This window comes from Rhinolophus hipposideros (assembly GCF_964194185.1).
Source record: "Rhinolophus hipposideros genome assembly, chromosome: 4".
Lineage (NCBI taxonomy): Eukaryota > Metazoa > Chordata > Mammalia > Chiroptera > Rhinolophidae > Rhinolophus > Rhinolophus hipposideros.
This window is the reverse complement of record NC_138050.1, coordinates 14,100,770-14,115,068: the sequence shown is the minus strand read 5'-3', so window position 1 is coordinate 14,115,068 and position 14,299 is coordinate 14,100,770.

Sequence of the window (14,299 nt, the reverse complement as noted above, 5' to 3'; positions counted from 1 at the left end):
CAAAAATCACACAGTTGATGGTAGAATTGAAATTAGGTCAATAAAATTCAATTAGACCAATAAAATGCCAACTGATATGGCACCTCCTTTAGGCCTAACAGTGTTTTTTTTAAAAAGCAGTTATTGTGGCCAGCCCTGTGGCTTAGGCAGTTAGAGCAATATGTTCCTAACTCCGAATGCTGCCGGTTCGATTCCCACATGGGCCAGTGGGCTCTCAACCACAAGGTTGCCAGTTCAATTCCCCGAGTCCCGCAAGGGATGGTTGGCTCCACCCCCTGCAACTAAGATTGAACACAGCACCTTGAGCTGAGCTGCCCCTGAACTCCCGAATGGCTCAGTTGGTTGGAGCGCATCCTCTCAACCACAAGGTTGTCAGTTCGACTCCCGCAGGGGATGGTGGGCTGCACCCCCTGCAACTAACAACAGCAACTGGACCTGGAGCTGAGCTGTGCCCTCCACAACTAAGACTGAAAGGACAATAATTTGAAACTAAATAGCACCCTCCACAACTAAGATTGAAAGGACAACAACTTGACTTGGAAAAAGAAGTCCTGGAAGTACACACTGTTCCCCAATAAAATCCTGTTCCCCTTCCCCAATAAAAAAAAGCAGTTATTAATAAAAATTATGATTCATATTTTACCCTCAAGGAATTACACTATTCTAGTCAACAAGATTTATATACATGAAATTATTGAAAATATGAAGTAATGTAAATTTGTATACAGTGCCATAAAGACACTATATAGCATAAAAGATCAGAAAGTGGATAGAAACGGTACTGTCTGGATTTACTGAAGAAGATTGTAAGGAAATTGTGGCACCTAGCATAGAACTCATCGGCTGTAAATAAATCATGAGGAAGGAGTCTGCCATTCCAAATAATTGACATGATGAAGGCACACAGCAGAAATGTACATGGAATATGAGAGACAGAAAACACAATGGATAAACTGGAGTAGATTTAGGCATTGAGGATCATTATTTTGAATAATCACAGACATATCCTTGATGGCAGAAATCCTGAACTGTAGTTTAGTAATATTTTCATTAAATCATGAAATCAACTTTCTTTTCCTGTATCACAATTAAATTTTTACGTCTACAACAAGAAATGAGAGAAAGGAAAGAGCTCCAAAGTATTCCATAAGAAAGATGTAACACTCCAAGAGTCAACCTAGAATATAGGTGCAGATTGCTCTGGAACACTGCCCTCCCTAGTTGCCCTTCAGATAAATTTTACAGAAAGCATTTTGACAGAAAAACTTTTCTCATTACAGCTATATTGTACATACATATTTAAGACAATAAAACATTTTGTATTGAACAAACTGTTTTGATATCATGATAACATGTTTATGCCTGAATGTTTTTGTTCATTCAGAGCTAACGCAATTAAGGATGCATGAATAGAATGTTATATATTATATGCATTATGTATAAATTTTAATTGAACCACTTTGCAAAAACATTTTAGCTTAATTTATTAGTAAAGCTTTCCAACCCTCAATATTAAACTACACAGCTACTCTGAATGAAATTCCCAAACACGAGAAATAAAGAGCTAGCTCCTACACTATTGGGAAGGAACATTTATTAGAGCTAAAAGAAAACTCTAGCAGAGACAGGAAGTCAGACACTTTTAGAGTTCCAACTAACTGAACATGTCTTTGAGGAGCACATCTGGAATGAATTTCAAGTGATTCCCATGCAAAGTAGAGAACTGTAAGGTCCAATGAAAACCATACGCAAAAGTTACCAGTTGTAAACAATTTAAATCTGAAGCTGTTCAACATAGATCCTTAAAACTGAGTTTGAAGCTTCTTTTCAAATCAACAAATCAAAGCAATGCTAAAGGCCCAGCACTGTCAATCTATAAAAACACTACCAGATTTTCTGAAAATATTATAAATTATACAATTTGGCAAAATAGTTATCAAGTCTTTAAAAAACATATTATAACAGATACCACAGAAACGCAAAGGACCATTCAAAAATATGATGAAAGACCATGTGACATGAAATTCAATAACCTAGAAGAAACAGAAAAGTTCTTAGAAATATATAACCTTCCTAGACTGAATCACAAAGAACTGGAAAACTAAATAAACAGATCAACAATAAGGAAATTGAAACAATCATCCAAAACCTCCCCAAAAGCAAAAGTTCAGGATGAGATGGTTTCACAAATGAATTCTACTCAAAGATGATTTAATACCTGTCCTCCTCAAACTCTTCCAAAAAATTAAAGAAAAGGCAACATTTCCTAACTCATTTTATGAGGCCAACATTACCCTGAGACTGAAAATTACTAAGGATTACAAAAAAAATAAATAAAACTACAGACAAATATCTCTGATGAATACAGACACAAAACTCCTAAATAAAATACTAGCAAATCGAAAACAATACATTAAAAAGATTATACATCACGATCAAGTGGGGTTCATTCCAGGGGCATAAGCATGCATAAGTTAAACATATATAAATCGATCAATGTGATACACCACGTAAACAAAATAAAAGATAAAAATCAAGTGATTATATCAATAGATGTAGAAAAAGCATTTGACAAGATACAACACCCATTTATGACTAAAACACTTAATGAAATGGGTATACATGGAAAGTACCTCAATATAATAAAAGCCATAGACAACAAACCCCTTAGCTAATATATGTAATGGTGAAAAAAATGAAATCTTTTCCTCTAAGATGAGGAACAAGACAGAGATATCCCTGTCACCACTGTTATTCAACCTACTATTGGAAGTCCTAGCCAGAGCAATCAGGCAAGAGAAAGAAATAAAAGGAATCCAAATTGGTAATGAAGAAGTGAAATTGTCACTTTTTGCAGATGACATGATTCTTTATAGAGAAAACACCAAAGGCTCCACCGAAAAACTATTAGAAACAATAAACAAATACAATGAAGTTGCAGGATACAAAAATCAATGTACAAAAATCCATTGTATTCCTATATATTAACAATGAAATTTCAGGGGGGAAAATTTAAAAATTCCTTTTGCAATTGCAACAAAAATAAAATAAAATACCTAGGGATAAACTTAGGACGAAAGACCTATACACTGAAAACTACCAGACATTATTAAAAGAACTGAAGAAGACATAAAGAAATGGAAAAATATTCCATTTTCATGGATTGACAGAATCAACACAGTTAAAATGGCCATACTACCCAAAGCAACATAGAGATTTAATGCAATCCCCATCAAAATCCCAATGACAATTTGTAAAGAATTAGAACAAAAATCATCGGATTTGTATGGAATAACAAAAGACCCCAAATAGCCAAAGCAATCCTGACAAAAATAAAAAAAAAAATTTATATTACAGAGTTACAATAATCAAAACAACATGGTACTGGCAGAAAAGCAGACACACAGACCAATGGAATAGAATTGAGAGCCCACATATATACAGGCAGATAATTTTCAACAAAGGAGCCAAAAACATACAATGGAGAAAAGAAAGCCTCTTCAATAAATGGTGCTGGAAAATTGGAAAGCCACAGGCAAAAGAATAAAACTAGACTGTTATCTGTCACCATAACAAAATTAACTCAAAATTGATCAAAGACCTAAACATAAGACCTGAATCAATATATTGCATAAAAGAAAGTATAGGTATTAAATTTATTGACCTTGGTCTCAGAGATGATTTTGTGAATTTGACCTCAAAGGCAAGGGAAGTAAAAACAAAAATAAATGAATGGGACTACACCAAACTAAAAAGCTTCAGCACAACAAAAGAAACTATCAACAAAACAAAGAGGCAGCAACTGAATGGGAGAAGATATTTACAAATAATACCTCTGATAAGGGGCTAATATCCAAAAATATATAAAGAACTTGTACAACTCAACAACAACAAAAATAATCCAATTAAAAAATGGGCAAGGATCTGAACAGACACTTCTCCCAAGAAGACATACAAATGGCCAACAGATGTATGAAATAATACTCAACTTCAGTAGCTATTAGGGAAATGCAAATCAAACCTACAATGAGATACCATCTCACACCTGTGAGAATGCCTCAACATGACAAGCAATAACAAGTGTTAGAGAGGTTGTAGAGAAAAAGGAACACTTATACACTGCTGTTGGGAATGTCAATTGGTACAGCCACTATGGAAAACAGTATGCAGATTCCTCAAAAAAGAATGGAATCACCATACAACCTAGCAATCCCTCTTCTGGGTATCTACCCAAAATATCTGAAAACATTTATACATAAATATATAGGTACCTCTATGTTCATTGCAGTAGTCTTCACGGTGATCATTACATGGAAAAACCCAAAGCGTCCTTCAATAGATGATTGAATAAAGAAGATGTGGTACATATATACAGTGGAATATTACTCAGCCATAAGAAAAGATGAAATACTGCCATTTGTGACAACATAAATGGATCTTGAGATTATCACGCTAAGTGAAATAAATCAGACAGAACAGTCAAGAACTGTGTGACTCAACTTATACGTGGGATATAAAACTGAAAGCAACAAACGAACAAAACAAACAAATAAAAACTCATCGACACCGACAACAGTTTAGTGGTCACCAGAGGTTAAGGGGGACGGGGGTGGTAGAAGAGGATAAAGAGCATCAAATATATGGTGATGGGAGAACTGACTCTGGGTGGTGAACACACAATGCAATATGCAGATCATATAGAAATGTATACTTGAAACCTATATAATTCTACTATCATACGTCACCCCAATATATTTAGTAGATAAAAAACTACTAGTTATTGTTAGGATAAATATGTAAAAACAAAATGTTGAATTTTCATAAAAAAAGAAAACAGTTCCATTTTTAATAGTTCAAATAGAATGAAATACTTAGGAATAAACTTAAACTAGGTGGTAAAAGATTTGTACACTGAAACTGCAAAACACTGCTAAAAGAAATCAAAGAAGATATAAATAAATGGAAAGATATCCTGTACTCATGAATTAGAAAACTTAATATTGTTAAAATGTCTCCACTACTCAAAATGATACAGATTCAGTACAATCTCTACCAAATTCCAATTCAATGTTTTGCAGAAACATTAAAAGAAATCCTAAAATTCATATGGAATCTCAAGGGATCTCAAATAGCCACAACAATCTTACTAAAGAAGAATAAAGTTAGAAACCTCACACTTGCTGACTTCAAAACATATTACAAACAATAATTAAAACATAAAGGTGGATATATAGACTAACGGAATATAATAGAGAGCCCAGAAATAAACTTTCACATATACAGTAAAATGGTCTTTAACAAAGGTGCCAAGATCACATATTGAGGCAAGGACTGTCTCTTCAACAAATGTCTTTCGAAAAACTGGATATCTACATGTAAAAGAATGAAGTTAGACCCTTAACTTATATCATATACAAAAATTAACTCAAGATGGGTTCAAGACCCAAATGTAAGACCAAAAGCTGTAAAACTACCAGAAGAAAACATACAGTAAAAGCTTTAGGACATTGAATTTGGCAATGATATCTTAGATATGACAGCAAAACTACAGGCAAAAATAGACAAATGGAACCATATCAAGCTTTAAAAATTTGTGTAACAAAGGAAACAATTAACAGAGTGAAAAAGCAACCTATGAATATGGAATGGGAGAAAATATTTGCAAATCATATATGTGATAAGAGGTTAATGTGCAGAATAATATATAAGGAACTGAACAACAACCGAATAAAAAAAAATAACGCAATTAAAAAATGGGCAAAGATGAGAAACAAAAACTTACACAGACAATAGTTTAGTGGTTACCAGAGGGTAAAGGGTCATGGGGGTGGTAGATGAGGGTAAGGGGACCAAATATATGGTGGTGGAAGGAGAACTGACTCTGGGTGGTGAACACACAATGGAATTTATGGATGATGTAATACAGAATTGTACACCTGGAATCTATGTAAATTTACTAACAATTGTCACCCCAATAAACTTTAATTTAAAAAAATGGGCAAAGGACTTGAAGAGACAATTCTCCAAATAACATATACAAACAGCCAATGGACATATGAAAAGATGCTCAAGATCTCAAAAGATGCTCAGGATTAATATTGAGAACATACTAATCATTAGACAAAAGCAAATCAAAACCACAATGAGATATCACCTTACACCACTATCAAAATGACAGAAAATAACAAGTATTGGTGAAGATGCAGAGAAATTGGAACACTTGTGCATTATTAGTATAAATACAAAATGTGCAGTTGCTATGGAAAAAAGTTGACATTTCCTCAAAACACTAAAAATAGAATTACAGTATAATCCAACAATCCCATTTCTGTGTATATATAAAAAAAAATTCAAAGCAGAAACTTAAAGAGATATTTCCACATCCATGTTCACAGTAGCCATTCACAGTAGCCAAGAGGTGGAAGCACCCCAAATGTCTATCAACAGACAAATGGATAAAGAAAATATGGTATATATATGCAAAGGAATATAATGCAGCCTTAAAAAGGATATCTTGTCAAATGCTACAACATGGATGAACTTTGAGACATTATGCTAAATGAAATAAGTCAGTCACAAAACAATAAATACTAGTGTACAGTCCAGTCATATGATGTCTCTAAAGTAGTCAAAATCATAGAAAAACAAAGTAGAAAAGTGGTTGTCAAAGGCTCAGAGGAGAGGAATTAGTGTTTAATGGGCACAGTTTCAATTTTGCAAGATAAAAAAAAATCTAGAGATCTGTTGTACAACAATTTGAATACACTTAACACTACTGAACTGTACACTTTAAAATGTTTGAGATGGTAAGCTTAACGTTATTGATTATAATCACAATTGAAATAAAATTAAAATTAAGAATTTTAAAAGCTTCATGGAAGCAACTACATCAAAATTAAGAATATCAGTTCAGTGAGGATCAGCTTAATCAAAGTTAACTAGCAAGGCAAACTAAGAAATGATATATGCAATTTCTTAAGGATTAATACTGAGAACATACAAAGAAAATTTTTAAATCAAAATGAAAAAGACAGGGCGATTTAAGATGGCAGAGTAGATAGATACTGTGCTTGCACACTTCCATGAACACATTAAAAATTACAACTAAATTATAGGCAAATAAACCTGTAGAACCATTTGAAGTCTATCCAAACAGAAGTCCTATAACTAAAAATATAAAGAAGCAGCCACATTGGGACTGGTAGGAAGTGTAGAGATGTGGAACAGGCCCCAAACTTCACTGTGGTGGTTGAGAATCAGGAGGGATATCTTGGCTGTGGAGATTCCCCTCAAAGGAGCGAGGGCTCCCCAACCCAAAGTACTGGTGTAGGGAAGAGGAGCCCCCACAACATCAGGCTGTGAAAATCAGTGGGGATTCTGACCATCAGGGTGAAACATATAGCTGCAGAAAACCAAAATTCCTCTTAAACAACCCACGCACAGACTTGCTCACTCGCAGGCACTAACCTTGGGTTCCAGCGAAGGGACAGTGACTTGGGCAGGGACTCAGAGACATGGGGGGAGGGAAACAGACTGAGATGTGTATTTTCAGAAGAAGGATTGGAGGACAGGCAGCATTTTCCAGGTGAGAGGTCTTCCCTTATAGCCATCAGGCAGGCACCATCTTTCTTGTGTGGAGCCTGCCCCCACCATGGCCAAATCTGAACCTGATTGGCCTGGTGAGCTCCGCAGCTCCATCCTACTGACTCACTGGGACCCTGTCTTACCCAACTCATGCACTGCCAGAGGCCCTTTCTCCACAAGCAGCTAGCCCCACTAGCATTGCACTCTTTCTTGGAAAATTATCAGAGTCCACTGGCCCCAGACAGGCAGCAACTGGCCTGAGTATGCTCTGAGACTTTTGCTGAGTTGCTCCAGGCTCAGCATTGGCACCAACCAAGAATCTACATTAACATGGTGACTACAACTCTTCCCACTTTATTAACTCCCTGAGACCCTGCCTCACCCAACTTGCATATTGCAAAAGGCTTTATCATTGGCTGAACCTTAAGGAAGCCAGCAGGTGGCAGCAGGCCTCCAACTGTCCTGGCTTTTTGTAGAGTTACCACAGGCCTGGTACTGGTGCCATCCATCCTTGGTTCACAGAATGGCCTCTCCAACGTGCCTCCAGTTCCAGCAGAGCCAATAAACAACTCCAGATTGCTTTATAACTCCAATCCAGGAGCCCTCAGCCAGTCACAGGCAGTGTGTGGGAATGCAGTCCTGGAGAGCAGTTTCCAGGCTCTCGGCCTCACATGGAGAGTTGCTGGCTACTGGTTGGCCATCAGCTGTAACCAATCAGCCACTTAGCCAATTAACTCACTGTAACCAGTTAGCCAATTAGCCACTGATATAACTGCCATGGTACGCTGGTTGGTAGGTTGGCAGGCAGAAAAGCGGACGGTGGATTGCAGATCATGTGGATCCTACTTCCTGTGTCTCACCCAGCTGCCAGCAAGACTGGAGTGCAGGAAGACCCCTTGTTGGGGTACTGGCAGATGTTTGTTCCCGGTGTCTCCAGCCCAACCACCAGCGAGAATATAGTGGTATGACTCCCCTATCTATGGCTCCGTGGGTGTTCCATTTTGGCCTCACCATATCCTGAATTCTCATATGGGGAGCAGGACCAGAGTCCCTACATGACACAGTGGCTGACATGGGCCTGCAGCAGGGCTCTTTCTAATAGGTCCAAGAACAAATGTACTTGGAGGTTGGCTTCAGACCACAGAAAAGCACTGCCCAATTAGCCCCACAGGTGATATACACAAAGGGTGGTCTCAATAGACATCAGAACCTACTGGGGCAAATACCACTCAGTGGGGTAGCCTCCGCAGAGCAGCCCATAAGCTGTGGACATAGCCTAATCCCAGAGCCAGTCAGCCTAAGAGTCAATCCTACCCAGTGATGTGCCAATAGCATTCAAGGCTCAACTACTACAGGAGGGCACACACCATCCACACAAGGGACTCTCCTGGAGCACCCAGCCAGGTAACCAGGAAGACTGTGCCGCTAGATCCCACAGGACACCTACTACATAAGGCCATTGGGCCAAGACTGGGAGACGTAGCAGATCTACCTAATACACAGAAACAAACACACAGAGGCAGTCAAAATGAGGAAACAAAGAAATGTGTCCCAAATGAAAAAACAGGAGAAAAATCCAGAAAAAGAACTAAGCAAAATGGAGGCAAGCAACCCACCAGAGACAGAGTTCAAAACAATAGTTATAAGTATGCTCAAGGAATTTAGTAAGAACTTCAACAAAGAGACTGCAAGCTTTATAAAACAAAAACAGAAATAAAAAAAATTGAAACCATAAAAAAAAGAAAAAACAGTCAGAAGTGAAGGATACAATAACTGAAATAAAGAATGCATGAGCAGACTAGATGAAGCAGAGGACAGAATTAGCGATTGGGGAGATAAGATAACGGAAAACTCCCAATCAGAACAGCAAAAGAAAAAAAAAATTTTTTAAATGAAGATAGTTTAAGAGAACTCTGGGACAACAGCAAATGTAACAACATTTACATCATAGGGGTACCAGAAGGAGAAGAGAGAAAGCAAGAGTTTGAGAACCTACTTGAGGAAATAATGACTGAAAACTTTCCTAACCTAGCAAAGGAAATAGACATACAAGTCCAGTAAGTACAGAGCATCCCAAACAGGATGAACCCAAACAGGCCCACACCAAGAAACATAATTAAAATGGCGAAGATTAAAGACAAAAAGCAAAGACAAAAGCAAGAGAAAGACAACTAGTAAGTTATAAGAGCACTCCCATAAGATTGTCAGCTGATTTCTCAACAGAAACTTTGCAGTCCAGAAGGGATTGGAAGGAAATATTCAATGTGATGAAAAGCAAGGACCTACAATGAAGATTACTCTATTCAGCAAAGTTATCATTTAAAATCAAAGGACAGATAAAAAGCTTCCCAGACAAGAAAAATCTAAAGGAGTACATCATTACCAAACCATTATTACAAGGAAAGTTAGAGGGATTTCTTTAAGACCGAAAAAGAAATCAAAATTATGAATAATAAAGTGGCAATAGCTACATGTATTTCAACAGTTACTTTCAATGTAAATGGATTAAACACTTTACTCAAAAGACATAGAAAAGCTGAATGGAAAAGAAAATAAAAACTTTATATATGCTGCCTACAAGAGACTCAGTTCAGATTGAAAGGCACACACACAGACAGAAAGTAAAGAAATGGAAAAAGATATTTCATGAAAATAGAAATGAAAAAAAAAAAAAAAAAGCTGGGGTAGCAGTACTTACACCAGACAAAACAGACTTTAAAACGAAGGCTGTAAATAGAGACAATGAAGGATCCAGTAATCCCACTTCAGAGTATTTATCCGAAGAAACCCAAAATGCTACTTCAAGGGGACATGTGTATCCATATGTTCATTGCAGCATTGTTTACAATGGCCAAGATGTGGAGGCAGTCTGGGTGTCCTCTGATGAAAGAATGGATGAAGAGGAAGTGGTACAAAAATTAACTCAAAATGGATCAAAGACTTAAGCATAAGACCTGACACAATAAACTGCATTGAAGAAAACATAGATACTAAACTTATGGACCTTGGGTTCAAAGAGCATTTTATGAATTTGACTCCAAAGGCAATGGAAGTAAAAACTAAAATAAACGAATGGGATTATATGAAACTGAAAGCTTCTGCACAGCAAAAGAAACTATTGACAAAATAATGAGGCAACCAACTGAATGGGAGAAGATTTTCGCAAACAGTGCCTCTGATAAGAGGCTAATATCCAAAATACACAAGGAACTCATGAAACTCAACAAAAAAAACAAAACAAACAAACCAATTGAAAAATGGACAGAGGACCTGAAGAGACATTTCTCCAAAGAGGATATACAAACGGCAAATAGACATATGAAAAAATGCTCAACATCGCTAATCATCAGAGAAATGCAAATGAAAACCACAATGAGATATCACCTCACCCCAGTCAGAATGGCTATCATCAACAAGACAAATAGCAACAAGTGTTGGAGAGGCTGTGGAGAAAAAGGAACCCTCATACACTGTTGGTGGGAATGCAGACTGGTGCAGCCACTATGGAAGGCAGTGTGGAGGTTCCTCAAAAAATTACGAATAGAATTACTATACGACCCAGCAATTGCTCTCCTGGGTATCTACCCAAAAAATTTGAAAGCATTTCTCTATAGAGACACGTGTACGCCAATGTTCATTGCAGCTTTGTTTACGGTGGCCAAGACATGGAAACAACCAAAATGTCCTTCGATAGATGAATAGATAAAGAAGTTGTGGTACATATACACAATGGAATACTATTCGGCGTTAAGGAAAGATGATATAGGAGCATTTGTGACAACATGGATGGATCTTGAGAGTATAATGCTAAGTGAAATAAGTCAGACAGAAAAAGCAGAGAACCCTATGATTTCACTGATATGTGGTATATAAACCAAAAACAACAAAAGAACAAGACAAACAAATGAGAAACAAAAACTCATAGACACAGACAGTAGTTTAGTGGTTACCAGAGGGTAAGAGGGTGGGGGGTGGGTGATGAGGGTAAGGGGGATCAAATATATGGTGATGGAAGAAGAACTGACTCTGGGTGAACACACAATGGGATTTATAGACGATATAATACAGAATTGTGCACCTGAAATCTATGTAAATTTACTAACAATTGTCACCCCAATAAATTTAATTAATTAAAAAAAAAGAAAAAAGAAATAAATAATCAATAACCAAAAAAAAAAAAAAAAAGAGGAGGTGGTACATATATACAATGGAATATTGCTCAGCCAGGGAAGAGAATGGGTTCTTGCCATCTGTGGTGGCATGAATGAACCTGGAGGATGTCGTGCTGAGTGGAGTGTCAGACAGAAAAAGACAGATGCAATGTGATTTCTCTTATATGTGAAATCTAAGAACAAGATTAAAAAACAAGACAAGAGGCCGGCCCGGTGGTGCAGGTGGTTAGAGCTTTATGCTCCTAACTCCGAAGGCTGCCGGTTCGATTCCCACATGGGCCAGTGGGCTCTCAACAAAAAAAAAAAAAAAAAAACAAGACAAAAAGAAACTCATAGATGCAGAAAACATTTTGATGGTTGCCAGATGAGAGGGGGGCTGGGGAAGTGGGTGAAAAAAGGGGAAGGGATTAAGAAGTACAAATTGTTTGTTGCAAAGTAGTTATGGGGAGTTAGGGTATAGCATAAGGAATATAGTCAATAATACTGTAATAACTATGTATGGTGTCAGATGGGTACTGCATTTTTCAGGGTGATAGATGTGTGTGGGTTGGGGGTCAGGGTGAAAAAGGTGAAGGCATTAAGAAGTACAAATTGGGAGTTACAGAATATTCATGGTGATGTAAAGCATAGGGAATATAGTCAATGATATATGGTAATAACTATGTATATTGCTAGGTGAGTACTAGACTAGTCAGGAAGATCCCTTGTTAAATTATATAAACGTCTAACCACTACGACACCTGAAATTAATATAAAATAATATTGAATGTCAACTGTAATTGATAAATTTAAAAAGGGGGTAAAGGGGAAGGGGAATAAGAGGTCCAGATTTCTAGGTATAATACAAATAAGCCATGGAGGTGTAATGTACAACATAGGGAATATAATCAACAATATTGTGATAACGTGGTACGGTGTCAGATGGTTGCTGGACTTATCATGGTGATCACTTCTTTAGGTATATAAATGTTGAATAACTATGGTGTACCCCTGAAACTAATATAATATTGTATGTTAGCTATATTTTTAATAAAATCTTTTTTGTTAAAAAAGGAAGAAAAAGAAAAAAAGAAAAGAAAGAAAAAAAAAAAGAAAAAGAGAGGAAGCCCAATGGAAAGGAAAGGTATGAGTAAGCAATTTACAGAAAAGGAAGCCCTAACACCATAAACATAAAGGTTTATGAGGGTGATATTCTAACTCGTTAGTAATCGGAGACATGTGACTCCACAATGAGATACCACTTTATAGCATCAGAATGAGAAAATTTAGAAAATTGTGATGGTACAAACTGAGAATAAAAGGAAATAAAAACTCTCATATTTCACAGCCTTTCTTATGAGCAATCTAGTTGTAGAACATATTAAAATTACCTAATGGAATTATATAGGCATAAACTCTAGCTACAGCAATCCTATTTTGTGACATATATTTTAAAACACACCCACGCGCGTGCAACAACCTCTTAACCAGGTCAGTTCAAGAGCACAAAGCAGGGTGTTCACCAAATTACTGTTCCACGATTTTGTGATTGGGGTAAATGTGGTAAATACTATGGAATAATACACAGAAATTAGAAAGAACAAAATAGATACACATGTCACAATGTGAATAGATCTTTTTCTTAGTTTATAAATATTGAACAATTTTATTATGTACTTTTCCAAACACACAGAAAATAGAAAAAAACAGTTCAGTGAACATCCATGCACACACGACTTAGATTCAATAATAGCCATATATGTTTCATGCACACACACATATACACTCTGTTAAATCATTTAAAAATATATTAAGAGACATTATAAAACTTCACTTGTAAATACTTTAGAATTTAAAAAGACATTCTTCCATAAAATACAACATTCTTACCACAGCTCATAAAATTAGCAATAATTATCTAATATCATTTAAAATCCAGTTCATATTCAAATTTCCTCAATCCCCAACTCTTTTCAAACCAGGGTGCAATCAAGGAAGTCACACTGTGTTTAGCTGCTGGGTCTCTTAAGTCACTTTTAATCTAGAATAGTCACCCACTCCCCACCATTTTTTTTTTTATGACAATGACTTTATAAAGAAACAAGGTCAGTTGTCTTCTATAACACTCCACATTGTGGAGCTGTCTGATCATTTCTTTTATGGTGTCTATCCCATATTTTGCTCTATCCCCTGTATTTCTGGTAAATGGGAAGGTAGATCTTAAAGGTTTGATTAAATTCCAATTACACTTTTTTAACCAAAACACTTCATTGGTAAGACAGTGAATTTCATACGGCATCACAAATCAAAAAGCAAGCCTGGCTGTCTGACCAGTGATACAAAGTGTCACCACAGAGTCTAAGGATCTCTTTATTGGAAAGTAAGTATGTTTTTCTTTCCACCACCAGCCAACAATTTCATGAGAATTCTAGAGGAATGTAGACAAAACTTTTACCACAGTTTTGGCATCAAAATGTCTTTAATATTGTTTTATATTAACTTTTTTACTTTGTAACATTTCAATTTTTAAACATATGTTTTCCACAAACTATAAAATTTATACA